We start from the raw sequence: 21,067 nt of genomic DNA, 5'->3' as shown, positions 1-21,067 counted from the left end.
TTTCAGCGTTATTTTTTTTATCGTTTTTATCGTTAACTCGGTGTCCCTGGGTCTTTTCAAGTGTGTTATGAATAAATCTTCTTTTCTTCGGTACCGGTACTAGTTTTATTTTGTTGTATTTATCCCAGCACCTTAAAGGCCGGTCCGTGAAAATATTGTCGGGCATAAACCGGTCCGTGGCGCAAAAAAGGTTGAGGACCGCTGACTTAATGCATGTTTCCTAATTATATACGTATGAGCCACTAATAGGAGAAAATGAGCACGCAATAAAGTGGACTTGTTAGGGAGAGATTGCCATCAGAGTTAAAACACTCCAACTCAATTTTTGATGACAGAAACAACTAAAAAAATGAGCGTTTTGTTGACACTGATGACAAAATCCTGATCAGATACAGACAGACACATGCATACAACACACACTGCTGCTCAAAAGTTTGTGGTCAGTTTCGAATATTCTTGTCTTAATTGTAAAATTATATTTGCTTTAACATAATATTACGCAAAGTTTACCAGTAATGTTTTCACAGATGTGTGTTTAATGAATCTTTTATTGGTTAAATCACTCATGATGCATTAGGAAATGTCTACACAGTTATACATGGACCAAATTTTAGTAACACTCACTCTTGTATGGACACATGGAACACATTTGATTTAATCAGATTACAAACAGAAAATGGGATGATCCATCACAAACCTCGATAATTTACTGTTTTTAATACGCACACTGATTTTGGTTTGTGCTGATATCTTTGGAAACAGGTTTCTTGACTGACAAGTTTGGATGTAACATCACAAACTGACATCTGGTGGCACGATGTACCAAATGAAAATGGGCCTCAGTAGATGTCATGGTTCCCTTGCCCTCTTTTTCTGGCCTGCTTCTTTCTCTCTCTCCTCTTTCGGTGTATGCCTGTGTTCTTGTCCGTGTTCTTGTCTTTTTTAGGGAATGCTCCTCCACCTTCCCATCCCTCAGTCACTTGTGAAGAATCAGCTGATTACTCGCCTGTTCCTCGCGAGGTCTTCATGCTGGCTTCTAAACAACCAGATCATTGCAGTACCAAGGTAACGTATCATGCCACAGTCATGTCACATTTTCCATCAGTTCTTGCCTTTGCTCACTCTTTGTTTCTGTGCAGACGTTTCAGCGTTACGGATCTCCACGACCTTCTGTGACAGTGTCTGAGTGTGCCTCCAGACAACCTTCACTACCTCTGCCCTGTCTCCTGGAGCCCATAGTGTTTATCCTGTATTGATAACTATCTGCAAATATACCTGTAAGACTTTACCACAGTGTCTCATCATCATTCTGTTGTTTTCATAACAGTACACTGTAGAAATAATGGACTGTGTAATAGGTATTGAGGTCATAGTGAATGTAGTTTATTAGTGTGTGTCGTAGTATGATTTTGTTGTTGATAGGATTTAAGATTACAAAATAGAAAATAGTCCTGGGATGGGAACAAAGAACTGGGGTGCAGGGAAGTGGGGCAGTTAACCCCCAAACACAGGACAGTAGCAAGATTTACTGAGGGTGAGGGGCAGACAATTGCCAATGTACATTACCTTAAAAGGAGATGGGGGTCAGGGTGTCAGCACCCCAGGCCACTTTACCAGTGTTTTTCCATTGTGGGGGATTTACTGTAGAAATTGGAGACCAGAGACTATAACTATAATTGTTGTGTGAAACCCTTCAGATCAGCCTTTAGAGTAGGACTGCACAGGATGCAGTGTGCTGATCTCCAGATGCATCTGTAAGGAAAATGGGTAATAAAAGGATTGTGTGAAATTTGGAAACATCTCTGCGTGATCTCTACCAAGACAAAAAGAATCGGAGAGACCGACGTCTCAACAACACTAAGTAGATATTCCACTAAATCTCATTTGTGATTTATGATAAATGTTACCGTTAATTATTTATATTTCTTCACGCTTCTGATTAATTTAGTAAAACATCAAAAGATTTTCACTGTTGTCAGAAAATAAGACATTTCTAATTCTCTATAGACTTTTGAGCTGTAGTATAGATTGCAATAATAGTGTATGGTTATTGTTTATAGCAGATGAAATAGAAGTATCAGGACAGGGTGTGAATAAAAGTTATGAGTAGTGTTGCTGCAGAGAAAGTTGTTCACTCTGGTGAGGTCTAATGAGTCTAATGGGAGGCTGACCCTTCAGCTTTCCTGTCCCTGTCCTGTTTAACCAGAAACGCTCTCGTCTTTTAACATTAAACTCATAACTTTCCTTTTTGATCAGTCTTACAGCTGCAGCTGGATCAGCTGACCCTGTCCCATCCTTTAGTTATGCTGTTATTGGCCACAACTGCTGATTAACTTCCCATCATGCACTGAGCACTTCTGTCTTTTACTCTGTGTGTTAATATATCACTACTGCGTGTCAGTAACGTTGGTCCTTTTCCTCCCATCATGTGTTTTGTCTTGTCCTCGTATGCTCTTGATTTTTTTCTTATTTTGTCTTTTCTGTCATCCCCAACCAGTTGCTCGTCCTTGAGCCTCATTCTGCCGAACATTTCTTAAAAGGGTTTTTTCCATCCCACCATCCCCAAGTGCTTGCTCATAGGGGATTATTTAATTGTTGGGGTTTTGTCTCTATTATTTTTAAGGTCTTTTATTTATTATATTTAACAATTATCATTGTAAAATGGTGCTACATAAATCAGCCAGTCCAGCCTAAAAGAATACTACAATATCAACCAGAAATTAGAAGCATAGCCAGCAGCTGTTATATCATGTATATATGAATAATTCAGTCATAGAAAAATTAATGTACTGAGATCCTGCGCTCTTACATGGAGATATAAAACTATTTTTGTTAAACAATGACCTCTTTATTGCTTGATAGTATAAAATCAAACTATTTTGTCCATACTTATACTCCATATGAGGACATACTTTTAAAAAACTATGTAATGGCACCAAAGTAACAACTTCCTGTTAGAAAGAGGTTTAGTTTTTAGCTTTATGAAACCGGCTGTCACTGTACACTCGCTCAATCATCATCATCCTTTTCTAATTTAGAGATGTATCCTGTTTAATGGTGCCAATCTGAGGATGTAGCAGTTGTAGCTCCAACTGTCAGAAAAAAGGGCTTTCACATTGCATGAGTTTCTAAAACTCTGTGCCTCTGTTTCCTGTCACACTGACTGTGAGCCTTTAATGTATTTCCAATGTAATTTAGAGAAACAAAGAAACATATGTCAATACTAAGCTGTTAAGAGGCTGCTTACAATAATCTGTCTCCTTGAACTGAAACCTGTATACAGTCTGTGATCAGCTGATTTGACCTGAGGTTTACTGCTTTTTGTGTATTTACACATCTGAATCCAGCAAGATGTACACAGATGTTTCATGATTTCCATCCCATACACTGTCTTTACACTGTTTAAGCCAGAGATGTTAAACTGATTTTTACATCGAGGGCTACATACATGCCACCAGTGAAAATCTCCTGTGTAAAGTAGTTGAACTGCACATTTCACTTCTGAGCTATCTCAATATTGGAAAAAGAAGTGCAATTTCAACAGTATGTCTCAGTTTTCTCTACATGATAAAAAAAAAAATGCTGTGGTTACTAACGAAAGAAATCTCTCTTGTCCTTTTGTGCAATAAAAAAAAGGAATTTCAATATCCAGGCTGTATACTGCGCTAACATTTTCCTCCCCTGGTGCATGACCTCTAATCAGCTGGTTGTAGCTGAAATGCAAGTGAAACCGGTAAGCAGGTGTCTTTATTAAATGTTTTTGTTACTACAAAGTCAAAATGTTATGATGGTTTCAGTATTTTAATGATTGCAAGCCCTGCATGTTTTCTGGAAGAAGAAATGAAGATATCGTTAATTAGATTGTACGACATCCAAATCAGATTTTAGAGGAAGAATTCGCTCCAAAACGAAATTTTTTCACTTTCCTATGTCCTATAATGTTATGGCTTCATTCTAAGACATCTGCTAAGGAAATGCCGGCCTTCTCTCCAATAAAACTGAAAAAAAAAAAAAAAAAGATTAAAATGCTATTTCCTCCATGGCTCTCAAAGCAGCAAAAATCAAAAAATTAAAAAACATCTGTTAAAACTGAGCAGCAATATCTCTTTGCAGAAATGATAAACTGGTGACTTAACATTTAAAGGCTGGGGATTGGGTGGGGTGCTCCAGATAACTGTCTTTATTATGTAATTGGATTGCACTTTGTCAGGCTTCTACAGACCTAACCAACTTGGGTGTCGCACCTGAAGGCTAAGCTTCCGCTGATCTAGCTTTTAGGGTCACTGAGGGACGCAAACCCCCTGCGATGGATCGGTCATTGAAAGAAAGTCAGGCACAGGTTAAAGTACAGTGGCCCTGAGAAGCCAAACGGACTGCAACCAGCTGTAAGAAAAACGCTGCCAAAGCACACAAAACACAACGGAAATAGAAAAAAACCAAAACAGAAATAGGAAAAAGACAAGGGGGAAGGGAAGTGTTTCTGGGGAGACAATAACCTGACGGACCAGTTGCAGGAAGCGAAAACATGGTAGGCGTGTTTTATCATGATTCATACGATGACGAATTTTTAGGCTAATAGTTAGGCTAACACACTTACCTCTCATCTTTTCTTTCCTCACAAAACCGATAGATCCTCCACTTCTTTTAAGTGTCTCCCAGCGCAATTCTTACCATATTTTGGTTCCTGCAACTGGTCCGTCGGGTTATTGTCTCCCCAGAAACACTTCCCTTGTGCTTTTGGAAATCTATTTTTTCCTATTTCTGTTTTGTTTTTCCTATTTCTATTGTCGTTTTTCCTATTTCCGCTGTGTTTTGTGTGCTTTTGCAGGGTTTTTCTTATTGCTGGTGTTTTCTTAAGTTGCAGTCCGTTTGGCCTCTCAGGGCCACCGCAGTACAGTCCCCCCCAATTTTTTTTAAATTTAACCCAACAACATAGTTGGTTAAATTATACAAAAAAAAAAATCATATGTGCCCATAAAAGAGGTCAAAATAACAGAACTCTACTCAAAGTTAACAACAACCAATACTGATACCTCAAACAAACTGACCTCACTAAAGAAGACAAAGGGGGAAACTTAAATAGTGGCTGATCAGCCCACAAAAATCACAAAAAGGGGTAAAACACACAAAAACCTAACTGAGACCAAAACCAGTTATTTATTATCCTGTAAATTAAACCTTATATTTAAAGAAAGACCAATGTGGATGCAGTGTTGTGTGTAAGCCTCTACACTGATATTACCACTGTGTGGCTGTAACTGCAGCCATCACACCGCCTGACCACGTTAAGGTGGTAATCTCTCAGGGGGAAAACAGAAAAACAAAACAACAAAAAATAAAATAAAATAATGCTCATCAGATTCTAACAAAACATGACATTTACCTTAACTGGATGACCTATATAATAAATATATTCGAACCCAACAATAGTACTTCACACTATTGCCAATATTAACAAAACCAAAAAGGGTAAGCCAAGTTATTTAAAAAAAGACAATTCACAAAGTCTTGAAAAATAGAAATAAAGAATAAAAATCCTCAATCCACTCTATAACAACAGTCTCCTGCTCCCCTGCAGATCAACACGTTCTCACTCCTAACTCGTCATATGTGCGACGCCCATACAGCATGTATCACTTCTCAGTTATTTATTGCACTTCTTGCTCGTCAGTGAGGCACTTTTAGTGCTTTATCTATGTTTGTGTGGGGACTTGTTATAAATCAGTCTTCAACCTTTAATCTCTCTCTGAAAATGACTGGGATTAAATGCAGTATAATAAACTTTCCTGAACGTGTGTCTTGTCATGATCTCCAGTGCTGCCATTTCATAGGATCTCCTGTCCAGGGCTTCTCAGACGTTGGTTGTTTTTATAACTCCTCTCACCTTCTGCTCTTGTGTCTGCTGTGATAAGCCTTTTATACTCACCCATTTTATTTCCATTTCTGTTTCTCACTATTTTTCTTAACAAGATTAAACCAGAATCAAGGTATGACTCAAGTATGTGAGGAAATTCTACACTAATTGGTACCTGCGGTCTTTCTTATGTTACATACCACACCCCAAAGAAAGGGCACACATAATGCAGACACATTTTCAGTGACCCAAATAACATTCAAACACGCTCCGTATCATAACCTCCTTTTTGTTTGTGTTTATTTTAAGCAGTTGATTTAACATAAGGATTAAAATAGAAAGAACAATCCTTGAAATAACACATGTGTGTGAAATACATAATAAAAAACATAAAATAAATAAATATGTCAAATCCCCTGAGATCCAGCCTCACAATCACTTGTTCTATGACGACTAAAGGAAGTTTATTTACTTCACAGACCCAGTGACGCCCATTCAGTTTCATTATCCAGGAAATAACAGCTGATGCTCACTTCTGTTTAAGACACAGTCCAATCTTAGGTTCCTCATCCTGAGTGGAACAATGGGTCTATGTGAGTACAGCTGCCTTTTTCACATCATCTCTACATTATATGAGTTGATGATTCTAGCATTACAGAAAATGTCTTAATATTTCCAGACTGAGCTGTGGTGAGATCTTTAGTTTTCTTTCTTGTGTTTCAGTGACAGCCTTAGCCATCACAGCCGGGCAGGTAACAAACCTATTTGCTTATTTATTTATTTTTTATCTCTAAAACTCATAGGTAAATACATATCAATACATGTATTCATTGTGAAGCATCCTGATGATCAGTAACCAAGTGTTTCTTCCTGAAACAATTACATGTAACTGTGCTGCAGTCAGGATAATACGATGTAGTATTAGGGCAAAGTTAAGAAAGGTATTATCGATCATTTTGAGAATAAAGTCAAAATGTGGAGATTACAGCTGTCTCAAGGCAAGCTGCCATGGTTGCTACTGTATATCATCTGAGTTGGTGAAATCGTACTTCAGAATTGGTTTTAGCAAGAAGGAAACATGAGCTAAAATAACCAGAACACAACTTTAAAATGCTTTTCACCAGGAGTTTTAGCTCATGAGCTAAAACTCCCTGGTTTTAGCTCATAAACGCAGTGTGGTGATAAGTATTAGGTTGTACCAAAAAAAGGGCTGGTAATAATAATAATGGATTGCATTTATATAGCGCTTTTCAAGACCCTCAAAGTGCTTTACAATTCCACTATTCATTCACTCTCACATTCACACACTAGTGGAGGCAAGCTACAGTTGTAGCCACAGCTGCCCTGAGGCAGACTGACAGAAGCGAGGCTGCCATATCACGCCATCGGGCCCTCTGGCCTCCACTAGTAGGCGGTAGGTGAAGTGTCTTGCCCAAGGACACAACGACCAAGACTGTCCGAGCCGCAACCTTGAACCGGCAACCTTCCAATTACAAGACAAACTGCCAACTCTTGAGCCACGATCTAATGGACAGATGCAAGGTTATCGATGGTTACATCCTCGTGCAATAAAGAGGTTGAATGTTGTATCACACAATGGCTGATCAATTTGTTTCACTAACTCATCTAAATAAGGAATTTTGTAGCAGAAACAGTAATTATAGCAGTTTGTTGTGGAACAGTAATGTCCATATCAACAACTTTTTTCTTGTGGCTCTAATACTCCATCGTAGCATAAAGCCTCCCCGTCTTCTCTGTAGCTCAGTTACTTGATCTAAATCCTTGATCAGCTGTGTGCTGAGCTATGGCCCAGTTAGATGTTAATGTGTGTTCTTATGTTGTGTTATAGTGACAGCTGTGTGTACTGCTGCAGGAGCAAGTAAGCAGTTTATTTATCTTTAGCTAATTTGAATCAAAGCCCGATCCATGTCTGATACATGTCTTATCTTCCTGCAGTAGGTGCTGTAGTCACTGCTCCTGCTCTTCTGGGAGCTGCAGGTTTCAATTCAGCTGGAATAGCTGCAGGCTCCTGCGCTGCAGGCACGATGTCGTCTGCTGCAGCTTCTAATGGAGGAGAAGTGGATCAGCCCAGCCGGCATGGAGACCAACTGAACCCGCAAACCTGAAGCTGCAGACTCCAAACTAACCAAATTTAATGTTTCCTTAATCAGCACAGTCATTTTTAAGTCTTTATGTGTTATGTTTACTCACAGTTTTGATGCTTGCTTCTTCGACTTGATCCACGATTAGCTTTGCACCATCGCTCTGCTGTTTTCTCTCTCCTCATGCTTCTCCTTCATGGGTCCTGTCCTCAGATATAATCCAACCTGCCTCCTTGTTTCCTCCTTGACTTGCATTCGCAAAATTTCCAGTTAAATTAAGAGTAATCCAGAAAAGTTTTCCTGCTTCAAAAGCTCTTCCACTTGCCTGTCTTCTTGTCCTCCTTCAAATGTGCATTTTATGAATTTGTATTTATTTGACTTCATATTGCCATGACAACATAACACAGAGCATCATGGTAGATTAAAGCAGGTGGTTCTGTCCTCTACAGAAATGCTGATAAACTCAATTTATTTGAGTTGTCTTAACTTAGAAAAACTAAGTAAGATGGAAGTTTTTCTTCTCAGTGTGGAAGGATGAAAGATGTGTTTTGAAAACTACATGTCACTACCGTCCTCCTCCCTAGCACGGATCAGTCCGCATGTTCATGGTGCCAGCATTTTTTATGGAATATGTTGAGCAAACCTAGAAAAGCGTCAGCTCAAGAGATTATTGTTGTCATTGCTGTGGATCTTTACCTGATACACTGACTTGGTGAGTAAATGTTTACTCTTATTCAAACTGATTTTGTGGCTTCTCTTAGTTTAGCACCAGGTTTATAATCGTGCTAGCTAGTTAGTGTTAGCCTAGCGTTGCTGCTGCGGCTGGGCTCATGTTACTTAAAAATTAACACCACAGCCTTAAAAACCTTATATAAAAATATGTCTGTGAAATTTTCTGTAGATTGTTTGAAATAAAAAAGTGAGATAAGAGCCCAGACAAAATTCTTCGGGGGGTGAAAACAATAAGCCAGGAGTTAGCTGTGCTCGCGGACTCTTATCAAGCCTTGACCTCCCGGTCAGCTATCGCGCTGGTGGATGACAGAGCTCTCCGAAAACGTGGAAGAACTTTTGCAAATATGTGATATTTTGATAAATTAAGTAGATATTTGAGCATTACACAGCTACATTCTCCGCTGAAAATATCTTAAAAGGTTATTTTGTGACCCAGAAAGGGTAGTCTGGGGGAAAGGAGGATCGCATATGTCGGCCACGGTTGTCGGAGCCTGTGCGTACTTGTAAGCGCGGCAATGGCGGAGGAGCGCGGCTAAAACACTTATTACTTTTTCTGGGTCACAAAATCAACTTTTAAGATATTTTCAGGCGAGAATGTAGCTGTCGAAAGTTCAAATATCTGCTCGATTTATCAAGACATCACATATTTGCAAAAATGCCCCGACGTTTTCCCAGACGTCCATTTATTTTCATGCTTTGTGGCACCTTGAACATCTGTGGCATCTATTAATGTCAAATCTAGCCTTTATTTAACAACATAAGCAAACTCTATGTTACAATGATTGCACAGCCATTAAGGATCAAATCGGTTTCTGAAAAATGTTCTGTTTTTTCTCCCTCTGCTTGCTTCATACTGTCTTTGAGGCTGGGGACCAGCACTCCTGCTGTTGGACAGAAAGACATCAACTCAGTGGTAAGTATTTTGGTTTTCCAATATATTAGCAACTGTCAGTGACATTTATATTAATCAGGCTGAACTTTAATCATACTTTAGATCAGCCTGTTTTACTTATTGTTTTATTTGTTTTTTTGGTTTGGGGAAGTTGTTTCTTTACTGATCTTTTCCTGTCTTCTGTTATTAGACTTGAGATATGACTGCGCGATGCTGTTGCTGGTGACTCCAGTTAATTCTACAAGACGTGCTGTGTAAGTAAACAAACAACAACAGTTTGGTCTGCATTTCTTGAAAGATCACATCCCCTAAACTTAGTTTAGAGGGTCTACACTGTATATAGTGAAGTCTGCAAGTTTTCTAACAGCAAAATTTGTTTTGTGCCCAAATCATTTTGCACATCATTAGAATGAAAGTTATTGGCCATGTTTGCATAGCCCTTTTTAAAATGATGCTTTCATGACATTATTGTGTGTCGGGTGGGGGTCAGGGCTATCCAGACTGACAATTGGGACATTGAATGTCACCTCTCCGGTGGGGAGGGAGCCTGAGATTGTCCAAATTGGAGTCTGTTTTATACCAAATGCAGAAAAAAATGTTTTAAGAAAGCAATTCAGCAGTTCATGTTCCAAAAAATATGATTGTTTGCTTGTAGGACACCAGGAGAGATGAGTCCTCCGTCACAGATGGTGTGGTCAGTGAAGATGGTCGCCTGCAGGTTCAAGCTCATTGCATCTCCAACCCACATCCACTGCCACTGTACTTAAGGGAAGTTAAAGACTTTCTTCTGCACCTACATTTGGATCACCTCGATCCATGATAGTCATTCAGGCAGTAATGCCTGGACTGGAAACAAGCCATCCTTAAAATATTACAACATTCCAGCTCATGTGTTGGAATGCAAAACAAATGTGTTGTTTAAATTAGAGACTGCATTTGTGACAGAACAACAAATATTTTATTTTGATTATATAAGTAAAACAAAGTTGTGGTAGGCCTAAACTTATTTTCAAAATAATTACATCTGAGACTTTGTTTCATTGTAAGATTGTAACAGTGATGGCAATATAATTGTTTGTTGTTCAGCAGAACAGTGTCCAGTATGTTGGCTGTTATACTTTGTTGTATTTGAAAATAAAAGTTGGGCTGATTTTAACATCATTACAAAAAGTGTTGTTAATTATTTTTAATCATATTCAGGTTACCACAAATTGTTTTTTCATTTAGTTGAACTTGAAATGTTTGTCAGTAGGTAAACAATTAGCACTGTACAGTCAGAAATATCAAGTTATTCTTAATACTGCAGACTTGCAATATTAGTCATCTTAAGTAAGCTTTACTTAGTTTTTTTTGAGGCAACGAGTTTCCTTAATTTTTTTTAGTTCTGGGAACTAACAAGGCTGTACAGTGTACTCAAAATGAGTAAGTTGCCCTAACTTGGTCATCTTACGTAAACTTGATCCAATTTTCTTGAGTTCTGGGAACAAATGAGCTTGTACAGAGTACTCAAAATAAACAAGTTGTCCTAATTTAGTCATTTTTAGCTAAGCTTTACTCAATTTTTTTTGAGACAACGAGTTTCCTCAATTTTTTTGAGTTCTAATTAGATTTTACAGTGTGTAAGAGCAGGAATTTAACTACAAACCCTCATAGTTCCCATCAGTATCATTCATTCTGCTCTGCCTCAATGGTCACAGTGGCTAGTTGAAGTACGTTTGCCCCATAGAAATCCATTGAGTCCCTTTGATACATGTTTAGACCTTCATAATTTTCAGGGTGCATGAGTGTTATATCTCCATCTCATCCTAAACATTTTACCAACATGTAAAAGGCACACGTCCACAAGATTTTGATTTGTTTAATTTTAATTGAAACTTGTTTTATTCTGAATAAATGTGTGAGATGGCCCTCAGGCCTCTAAATCCACGTCCAGGTTTGGGTGACTACTTGGATTAGGGGAGTATTATTTAGAGCAATGTTTGTCACTTTGGTTAATTGCTAAACTCAGGCCGTTTTTGTTCAGTCTTTTTCTAACTGAACTTTCACATTTAACATGCTAACTGAAGCCTGTAGAGTCTGAGCTGTAGCTCTTTTATTTTCTGTATTGTACAGTCTGACTTAGGGGTGGATTTGCTGGGATTGGTGACTGTGTTGCATGTTTTGAATAATCTTCTTCAGCGTAGACTTTTGGTGTAAGCTGATAGTGAATGAAGAAAACTATAAAAAGCTGCTGTGGTTTTAATTTTCCAAGAGAGTTAGTGCACATAATGCAGAGACGAGCGCACGGGGGATATCCAAATTCTAGGAAGGCAGCCTGCTGCTGTACACAGGCGGATTCTTCTCAGTCATAGTTCTTAACAACTTGACTGTTTTCTCCAACCACACAAAGAGTGCTGTTTCCATTCTGGGAAGTCTACTCATTGGTGTAGGCAGTTCTTCAAATTATAAGTAGCTATATATGAGCAGCTATATTAGCTTTGACTTAATATATGTTAAATATTATACTTTCCTGGTTTAAAATTTATGATGGCTCAAAATTCAAACCTTACAAATTAAAACCCTGAATCATCACCACCTGTGTGAACTACAAGGGTGCCATCATTTTTCTTTTCAATCCATTAAGTACCACATTTTACACACTGAGCAAGAAAGGAAGTAAGCTCTTCATGGTGACCCCAGAAATTTTAATGTATCACTTTCTAGCATACTACTGACACTGCTCGACATCTCTTTTTTTTTTTTGCCTGTCCCGTTTGGTTCTTTTGCCATCAGAATTATTGTGTAAAGACAAAGAAAGATGCCCAACAGGTTTACTTTACCAAATGGACCATCCCAGCCTTGCCGTAATGATCTATTTGATTCACCTTTGCTCTTGTTGTTTATTTTGTTTTATTTTCACTTGCTAAACATGGGACAGATTTGACTGGGGGAAAGAAAACGGAGAAAGAAAGAGGAAAAGAAAAACAGCGGGGAAGAGGAACGTGATAAAGGACAAAAAAGAAAAACCAACAAAACAAACAGACAAAAAAATACATATATCAATCACCTGGATCACCTGTCAGGAAAGAAAAAAGAGAAAACGAGCAAAAAAGAGAGAGCAATTTAATAAATAACATCATCGCGATGATCTATGTGAATATAACAGTAAACACTAAATATTGAATATCATTGTGCAGCACGTAAGATCGACAGCGCACAGTGTGCTTTGAGGTAGGAGCCAGAGTGACGGGGGTCACTGCTCGACATCTCACAGTACAGTATAAGAGTCCCGCCACAAGGAGACACTAAAGGCTTTCAAACCAACAGTTTCAAAGTGGCGCCAGCCGTCACCGCTGATCATCATACTTATGTAACATAGACTGTGGATGCATGTTTAAGTTGATACATCACTTAAAGCCACCACTGTTCAGGCATCACATCTGCCCATTAGGTTTCCCTTTCATACTCAACATTTTTATCCCTGGGTACTAACTTTTTTGTTTTTGCTGACTGTTTATTTATTTGTTTGTTCGTCTAATGCTCTTGTTGCACTGCTAAATAGGCTGTAGCCAACATGATTTATAAAGGGATTATAAAATCTAAGAAATTACTGCATTATTTCACCTACTCTTATTAAACTCACTTTCCTAAAAACTGATTGCAGCTTCTACTTTGTTTAGTCAATGTTATGTCTCTAAATTATTTCATATCATTCATGGGAGATATGCTTGATAAATGATAAGTTAACAGGTCACTGCTACCAGCTTAATCAATTCATTGGGGCGACCTGCGTGTTGTGTTGCATTGTCTGATTTGGTCGTAGTGTGTAAACACCTCTAGAGGCCACTGTTGTATAGCTGCTGCAAACTGAACGTGCCCGTACCAGAGGTTATACTTAAAATGGCAGCTGCCAGGAAGTCTCTTTGGACATTTGTGTTCGCCCTTTATGAAATACATATGTTGTATTACAAGGGACTAATGCACCCTTGCATTGGTAAAATAAATTCTACTAGAATAGCTGATACTCCCTTACAGAAGATTTATTTTGACCTTTCTAAAGCCTTCTTTAAAAATTAGAAAATAAAATGAAAACAGGCATATCAAAACCAGCCTACTAGAAATACTTCTCTGCATTACATCCTAACACTTGGCTAAATCCTAATATGTAATTCTGGTTTAATAGTTTATTACACTACATGTGATTATGCACTGAAAAAAAAACATGTTGGGTTTACTTAATTCAATAGTGGACACTGGTTGCACACAGATGTTTTGCTTTGGCAGGAGCTTAAACAACTGAGGTGAAGTTATTCATATTCAATAAACCTGTGCAATTTGTGTTGATAAAATATGATTGAAACATGTTTTGGTGAAGTAATTTGAGCTCCTGGATATTTTAATCCTTCACAATTTTCACACTTTATTCCAACACTATTCAGTAACTTTTACCCAAATACTATTTGGTCACTGAAATACTATATGTTATCTTCAAATGACATGTTGGTATTACATTCCAAATACACAATTTTCCAATGAAGGCCTTATAACATATTGTATTGTTCTCTTCCAAGATTGTTGCCAGCATCCACTAGTAACCTTTCAAAACAAAAACAGTAATTTCACTATAGTGACAGTAGGTGAATCAGCGGTCTGAAACACACGGCCCGGGGGCCGACTTGCGTGAGGCCCACATCACCCCTACTTGCCACCCCTACTGTTGACGTGAGGAAATATTGTGCATTTTGGCCCTTGAAGTTAGTTTTTGTTACGGGGGATTTTGTTGTTGAGTGCAATTTGAAAATAACTTCTATAAAAAGCAAAAAATGATTTAATATGAAGGCAATATGAGCAGAGAGTAAAACCATGTTGAGGGATTGGCTGTGTTAGTTCAGTGAGAGTTATTTGTAAAGAAAACAATTTTCACTAGTAGACATAAATGTACACTTATGTCTGCATTTTTATTTTGTTAAATAAAACAAAAATTATAGCAAAGTGCTGCCACATGTCTGAGTGTCAATTCTTTTTTTATTCAATGAAAGGTTTTAGTTAATTAAGAGTGAGGAAAAAGAATTTGCATTCACATTTGCAGTTTTGCCTTGTTATACAATATTTGAAAATTAAAACAAACAAAACACTACATTTTCTGAAATATTAGTGAGTTTTTTCTTGTTTAAAAACAAACTTTTTTATACTACTTGAACACTAAAGTGACCCTCCAATGTGATGACAGTGCCAGCAGTGGCCCACAGCTCTTTTAATGCTTTCTCCTAATTGACTCATAATAGTCTCTCATATGTATGAACTATGTAGGCTATCTCTATTTTAAAATAATGAGTGGGCAATGAGAGCATCTCCTCACTGTGTACAACAGGAATACAGAGAACTGACTGAGGACTTTGTCAACTGGTGCCAGCAGAACCACTTCCAGATCAACACTCTGAAAACCAAGGAGCAGGTAGTGGACTCCACCTACACCAGTGAACATCCAGAGAATGGGCATTAAGATAGCTGACTCATATAAGTGATCTGATTAATAAACGGATCTGGAGTAACAACAGAGAGTCCATCTACACAAAAGGATAAAGACCGTTGTATTTGCAACAGAGAAGTCTTTTGGAAGGGAGCAGGGAGAGCTCCTGAAGACCTTCTCAGACGCTGTGGTGGTATTGTCCATGTTTTATGGTGTGGTCTGCTGGGGATAGGAAGAAACTGAACAGGTTCATCAACAAAACTAGCTCTGTTCTGGGATGTCCTCTTGACCCAGTGGAGGTAGTTATCCCTGTCAGATAACAGCTCCCACCCCATACAGGTCACCCTTCAGTGACAGGCTGTGTTCCAAGTGGACATTTTGGAGGCCTTTCCCTCCAGCTGCTGTCAGACTGTACACTGCACAACAGCAATGAATGTACACCACATATTCACACACTGGGGTCTTTGCATATATCAGTGTGCAATACCTGTCAATACCTATTAACACCCAACCACTGCACTATGAAATGACCATGCCAAGCAAACAAACAATGTTTGGGTGCTGCAGATGGAAACAGATCATAGCTTCATGGTGAAATTCCTCACAAAGAGCAGAATCTACCTTGTCCTTTAAAGTTTTTATGGCCACCACTTGGGTCTGCTCACCAGGTACTGTGCCATATAGGTGGCCCTTGTACACCTTGCCAAACCGGTCCTCACCGAGCCCCTCCATAAATCGCACTGCTGACATGTTAATCTCACGCAGCTTCGCCTGCAGCCATGAAACAATAAATACATGTCACCAAAAACTCTGGCCACCAGAATTCAACAATACTTAAACAAATGTATGTAAATCACATTTACTGTGACCATATTTAATGTTACCTTGTTATTATTATTGCTACCTGTTGTTTTTGATGATTCAGGGGCGACAGCTCCGTGTCCTGGGAGGGTGAGCTGCTGAGCTGGGAACGAGGTGGTGTGTCATTTGAAGCCTTATGTTTATTGCGACACAAGCAAACCAGAAAGAAGAGGCAAGCGATAACCAATGGGATGGCAACTGCAGGTATTAAAATAAACAGGATCTCCTTCCTGGGGTTTTCTTGTGTTTCATTCTTCTTCTAATAGTAATCTGTATTATTACATCATATATAAGTATATGTATGTATGTAGATATATATAGATAGATGGCTATGGATATAGATATATAGACTTACATATATAAGTACTTATCTATTTCTTAGTCTATATTTCTTCTATTTTTGCATAGCATTATTGCTGTTAGGTATGCTGTGTGTGTTGATTTGTTCCTGCCTTGTGTACTCTGCTGCAGTAACAATTTGAATTTCCCAACTCTGGGACTAACAAAGGTTATCTTATCTGAAATGTATCTAAACCCAGCTGATATCTGGCTACATTTTCTGCTGAGCATCCAAATCACACTGAAGTTTACACACTGTATAAAGCCTGATTTCTTGTAAATATTTAACGATGGCCTTATGAAATATATATTGATAAAATGTTTATCAGGCCACAGTGAACAATGAAAAATAAACAAAATTAAAACAAATAATTAAAAACACTGAAAAACACTCAAAAATATATTTTTTAGAGATGTCTTAACCTGGTTATGCTGTACCATCCAGACGTGTATGTGCGCCGGACCCGCGTGATTTGAGACTTCCTGCCATCTTTAGCAGGTAATAAACTCCCGCCAAAGCAAAAATTTGCTCTGAGTGAATTCAGTCGTTGTTAATGAGTAAATTTTTAGTTTTTTTTTATTTGGATTGTTTTCTGGTTGTTTGTTGCACTCGGACATGTTCACAGACGTGTTTTCGTGAGCAACGCTGTTCATACTCCGAGACCATAGCGGGAAACTGTTGGTTGCCTAGCAGCAGTTAACGAAAAGACCGGAAGTGACTGTGCTTCAACTCGAAAACTTTTACGTTTATCCTCTTTTCCCCGAGTATCAGACAAACTCGTTTAGCAGCGTGCTTGACCTTTGAGTTAGCTGAACTTCCTGGTGGTCTGTTGGTGGATTTAAGGAGGTTAAATGAATGAAAAAAGTTATCTTTCAGCTAGCTCTTGTTGCGCAGATACAGCAATGCATGATGGGAAATTCTCCCGGTATTTGTAAAGCTAAATAACCTTATGGGGCTCTGTTGGAAACTGCTTCATGTGTATATATAAATAGTGTGTAGTCCCAGCTTCCTATAGGCTGTGTTTGTGTTGATTTTGAGATTGTGAGTACCGTGAGTGTGCAGGGTTTGTGTGTGAAAGACTACCCCATGCGTGAGCTAAGGAACTCATACTTACCTGGTAGGAGAGATACCATGATCAAGAAGGTGGTTCTCTCAGGCCGAGGCTCAGCCATTGCACTTTGGCTCTGCTGACAGCCTGCGAATTCCCCAAATGTGGGAATCTCGACTACATAATTTCTGGTAGTGGGGACTGCGTTCGCGCTCTCCCCTCATCATATGTTGAAAAAAATTTGTGGGAGTATTTGTGCTTAGTTTGAATAACGAGGTCATTTAATCTTCTGGTTTTGTCCAAAATCACTACCCTTTCAGCTTGTTCGTGGCCAAAAGTGGCCACCAACAGATTAGGTCTGTAATTTTTATTATTTTTATGTTTTTTTTGCCATTTTATCTGCATAAAGCTTTTAAGTAACTTCAGTTCTTTTCATAAATATAAAATAATTATTACTTTTTACATTTTAAAACACCAGTTTGTTTGTCCACTACAGTAGTGCAATTCATCCTGATCGGTGATTGGTCAAAAGTCTAGAGTGAAAGGAGAGGCTTGTGATTGGTGGAAAATGTGCAATGAAGAAGCCTTCTTTCATTTATTCAGTCTGTTGTCTGTTTTTTCTTCATCAGGTGATGTTTCCAGCTCCTTTATCCCACCTGACGCCTGGACTGCTGTCTGTGGTCTTCAGCATGATCACAATGTGTTATTTATGTATTTTGACTGGTTTACAATGACAGGACAGTAAGCATTATCAGTGTATATTCCAATAAAAGCATCTAGTTTTTACTCCAACATCGATGAGGATTTTCTCTTGGCTCTTTTGAACCAACAGGTTGGAAAGTCTCCTGAAATTAAGTGCAATTGAAAATCAATTCCTTTCTTTACTTCTGTGATTATTATGTGCAAAGACTAGCCATAAGAGGAGTCTTTTATGTTCTCCTGATGAGACAATGTAATTGTTTTACTTTTCTACTGGTAAAATCTGAAGGATTATTCATGCCATGACACTGTCATTTACAGACAGGCAAGAAATTAAAGGCATGCCCTGAACTCTTGACCTCTACACAGAGAGACATTGTTGCACTTTGCTGCCATGTTAGGGTTCACTTGTCAAAGGTAAAAGAGTTGTAAAATCATTACAAAGTTGCTATGAGAGATTATGTTTGTCCTGTGACAAATAGACTGAGTAGTTGATTATGAAAATGGCGTGATCATACACCATGGCTTTCACAGTCACCTGATGTCAACCAAGACTATCTGGGGAAATTTGACTCCCATAACAGATAATAGCTCTATTAATGTTTCCTAATCAATTCCAGGAAACACTGAAGTTGTTGCGGAGGCATGTGTTGTACAAATACTTCCAAAACTTGTCTTTGCCTGCGTGTACACATTGCTTCTTTGGTTCAGGTCTGTTATGTGTTTCTACATAGTCGTGTCTTCTAAACCTATTGGCAGAGAATAACTTAATAATAAAAACAAGTAAATCCACAACTCATTGTTACTGTAACACAGGACACTTTATTAAAGGGGATGAATACAGGAAAACAGCACTGCAGGATAGTCAATCAGTGAACTGAACTACAAAAAGTCAAAAGTGCCCATCAGGTAGGCTGAAATCATACACGTTACCATCAACAATATAATTGTGAATGTTACACATACTTAAAGAAATTTTACAACGAGCGAGATGTACTGACAATAGCCAAACACGGGTAAATGTGTAGTAAACGGCAGTGCGGTAAATCTGCCTAGTATGACATTAAATACACTTACTACTTCATATATCTCAGATCGTTTGTAACGAGCCACGGAAAGCAGTTGTAGCCACTGAAAAGACTAGAAATGGGCGTAATACATTAGATGTCGGCTAGCGCGCGGCTAACATTTACCACAAAGAAAAGGGGTTAAACGCGTTATTCAGCGTCGTGTAATTTCCGCTAAATCCAGACTCTGTAAGTTAACGTAAACACAGAAGAAATGCCAGTTTCCATTAAAACAAAATAGCGGACTTGCCGGCTTCTTCGCCCTTCCGCTTCTTGTTGTTGTTGTTTTGGTGACGCAACTTCCGTCGAGCAGACGATTGGTCGTCTACAGTGGGATTCGGCGCTCCCATTGACCCGAGTCTACAGTGTCTACGCTCACCGTAGACTCCGGGCCAATGAAAACGACGTAACCGTCTACAGTCAGCGTAGACTTTGCACTACCGTAGACTCGATTGCTACTGAAATTTCTTGTATTATTAATAGTAGAGTCTGGGTCATGTAATTGATTCACATCAACATTGATTATAATGCATTGTTTTTTTTGTGCAGAGAGAGCAAAAACATAAAAACTCCCTCTCAGCTTGTTCGTGGCCAAAAATGGCCACCCCTTGTTTACAACTACAAAATGCTATAAAATTCATATATATTAAGAAAAATTTCCACTTTTTTTGACATGATTTTTTAGATTAGCACCAGTGCTGTTCATGAAAATCAAAATTTCATTCAAATTCAGAATCCTAACCCTTTAAATACCAGTTAAATCAAATAATCCTAGGAACTCATAAATGGAAAAAATCACAAAACCCCAATTTTTTTCCAAATAAAACATGTCATCTGATTTATTTTCTAACAATGGTGGAGGTTAGATATATAGCAATAATTAACAGTATCAATGAGTTTTATGCATCTTTGTTTTTTTGTGCAGTGACAGAAAAACAAAAAAACTCCCTCTCAGATTGTTTGTGGCCAAAAATGGCCACCCCTTGTTTACATTTACAAAATGCTATAAAATTCATATATATTAAGAAAAATTTCCACTTTTTTTGACTTGATTTTTTAGATTAGTATCAGTGCTGTTCATCAAGACCAAAATTTCAATCAAATCCAGAATTTTAACCCTTTAAATACCAGTTAAAGCACATAATTGTAATGATTTAAATAGGGACAAAAGCATAAAATCCCTATTATTTTCTAAATAATACATGCAAACTGAATTATTTTCTAACCATGATGGAGGTTAGATGCATAGCAATAATTAAAAGTATCAATGAGTTTTATGTATCTTCGTTTTTTTTGTGCAGTAACAGAAAAACAAAAAAACTCCCTCTCAGCATTTTCGTGGCCAAAAATGGCCACCCCTGTTTACGTTTACAAAATACTATAAAATTAATATATATTAAAACATTTTTCTACTTTCATTGACTTGACATTTCACACCTGAGCCTCAACTCTCGCGGCCCGGTACCAAACGACTCACGGACCGGTACCGGTCCGAGGCCCGGGGGTTGGGGACCGCTGATCCAGATGAAGACGTGAGCCAAAGATCCTTTAAGTTTCATCTGATGAACTTACCTTTTCCTACATATGAGAAATGATCTGGTGTGAAGTAAATCGGGTTTGTATATATGTAGCCTCAGATGAGCATGAAATTTCATTTTTGACCTGCTTAACAGGAGTCTCAAATATTAAAGTCTTGGTGTTACAAAATCAATTAACATGTGCAGCAACTGAAATAAGACACCAAAGGCCACTCTTAATACAGACAGAAGTCAGGTAGTCAAAAATCTCTTATTCTGCTTTTTGTATTCTGAACTTCTTGAGTGGACAGCCAACAATCCTACAAATAGACTAGAGGATGTGCCTGAAATGTTTGTTAAAACAAATAACTGGACCTTAGTTGTTAAGCTCAATGTTCTGACTGTCACATGGAGACTTTCAGGTTGTTACACTTGTTATACGTTTACTAGCACAAATGAATGTTTTTGACTAATAAATATACATTAATTTTAGGTCTAAAGTGTCT

General features: G+C 38.2%; 4 long non-coding RNA genes and 1 other non-coding gene across 5 annotated transcripts; all 5 read left to right on the top strand.

The window, feature by feature from the left end:
- The first annotated feature begins 95 nt into the window (after positions 1-95).
- LOC120744368 lies at positions 96-4,039 on the top strand. Its single transcript, XR_005698347.1, has 2 exons — positions 96-1,065; positions 1,140-4,039. It is a non-coding gene; the product is annotated as an uncharacterized LOC120744368 (long non-coding RNA).
- An 855-nt stretch (positions 4,040-4,894) lies between these two features.
- Positions 4,895-7,937, top strand: LOC120744379. Its single transcript, XR_005698352.1, has 4 exons — positions 4,895-6,447; positions 6,578-6,606; positions 7,704-7,733; positions 7,811-7,937. It is a non-coding gene; the product is annotated as an uncharacterized LOC120744379 (long non-coding RNA).
- Positions 7,938-7,977: 40 nt separating this feature from the next.
- Positions 7,978-10,481, top strand: LOC120744378. Its single transcript, XR_005698351.1, has 4 exons — positions 7,978-8,668; positions 9,553-9,601; positions 9,771-9,834; positions 10,236-10,481. It is a non-coding gene; the product is annotated as an uncharacterized LOC120744378 (long non-coding RNA).
- A 5,499-nt stretch (positions 10,482-15,980) lies between these two features.
- LOC120744317 lies at positions 15,981-17,510 on the top strand. Its single transcript, XR_005698339.1, has 2 exons — positions 15,981-16,094; positions 16,641-17,510. It is a non-coding gene; the product is annotated as an uncharacterized LOC120744317 (long non-coding RNA).
- On the top strand, positions 17,337-17,499 carry LOC120744414. Its single transcript, XR_005698357.1, has one exon. It is a non-coding gene; the product is annotated as a U1 spliceosomal RNA (small nuclear RNA).
- Positions 17,511-21,067: the final 3,557 nt, after the last annotated feature.

Source organism: Simochromis diagramma, unplaced genomic scaffold (genome assembly GCF_900408965.1).
Source record: "Simochromis diagramma unplaced genomic scaffold, fSimDia1.1 OVJJ01000683.1, whole genome shotgun sequence".
Taxonomy (NCBI): Eukaryota; Metazoa; Chordata; class Actinopteri; order Cichliformes; family Cichlidae; genus Simochromis; species Simochromis diagramma.
This window is presented reverse-complemented; position numbering and strand designations above follow the sequence as displayed.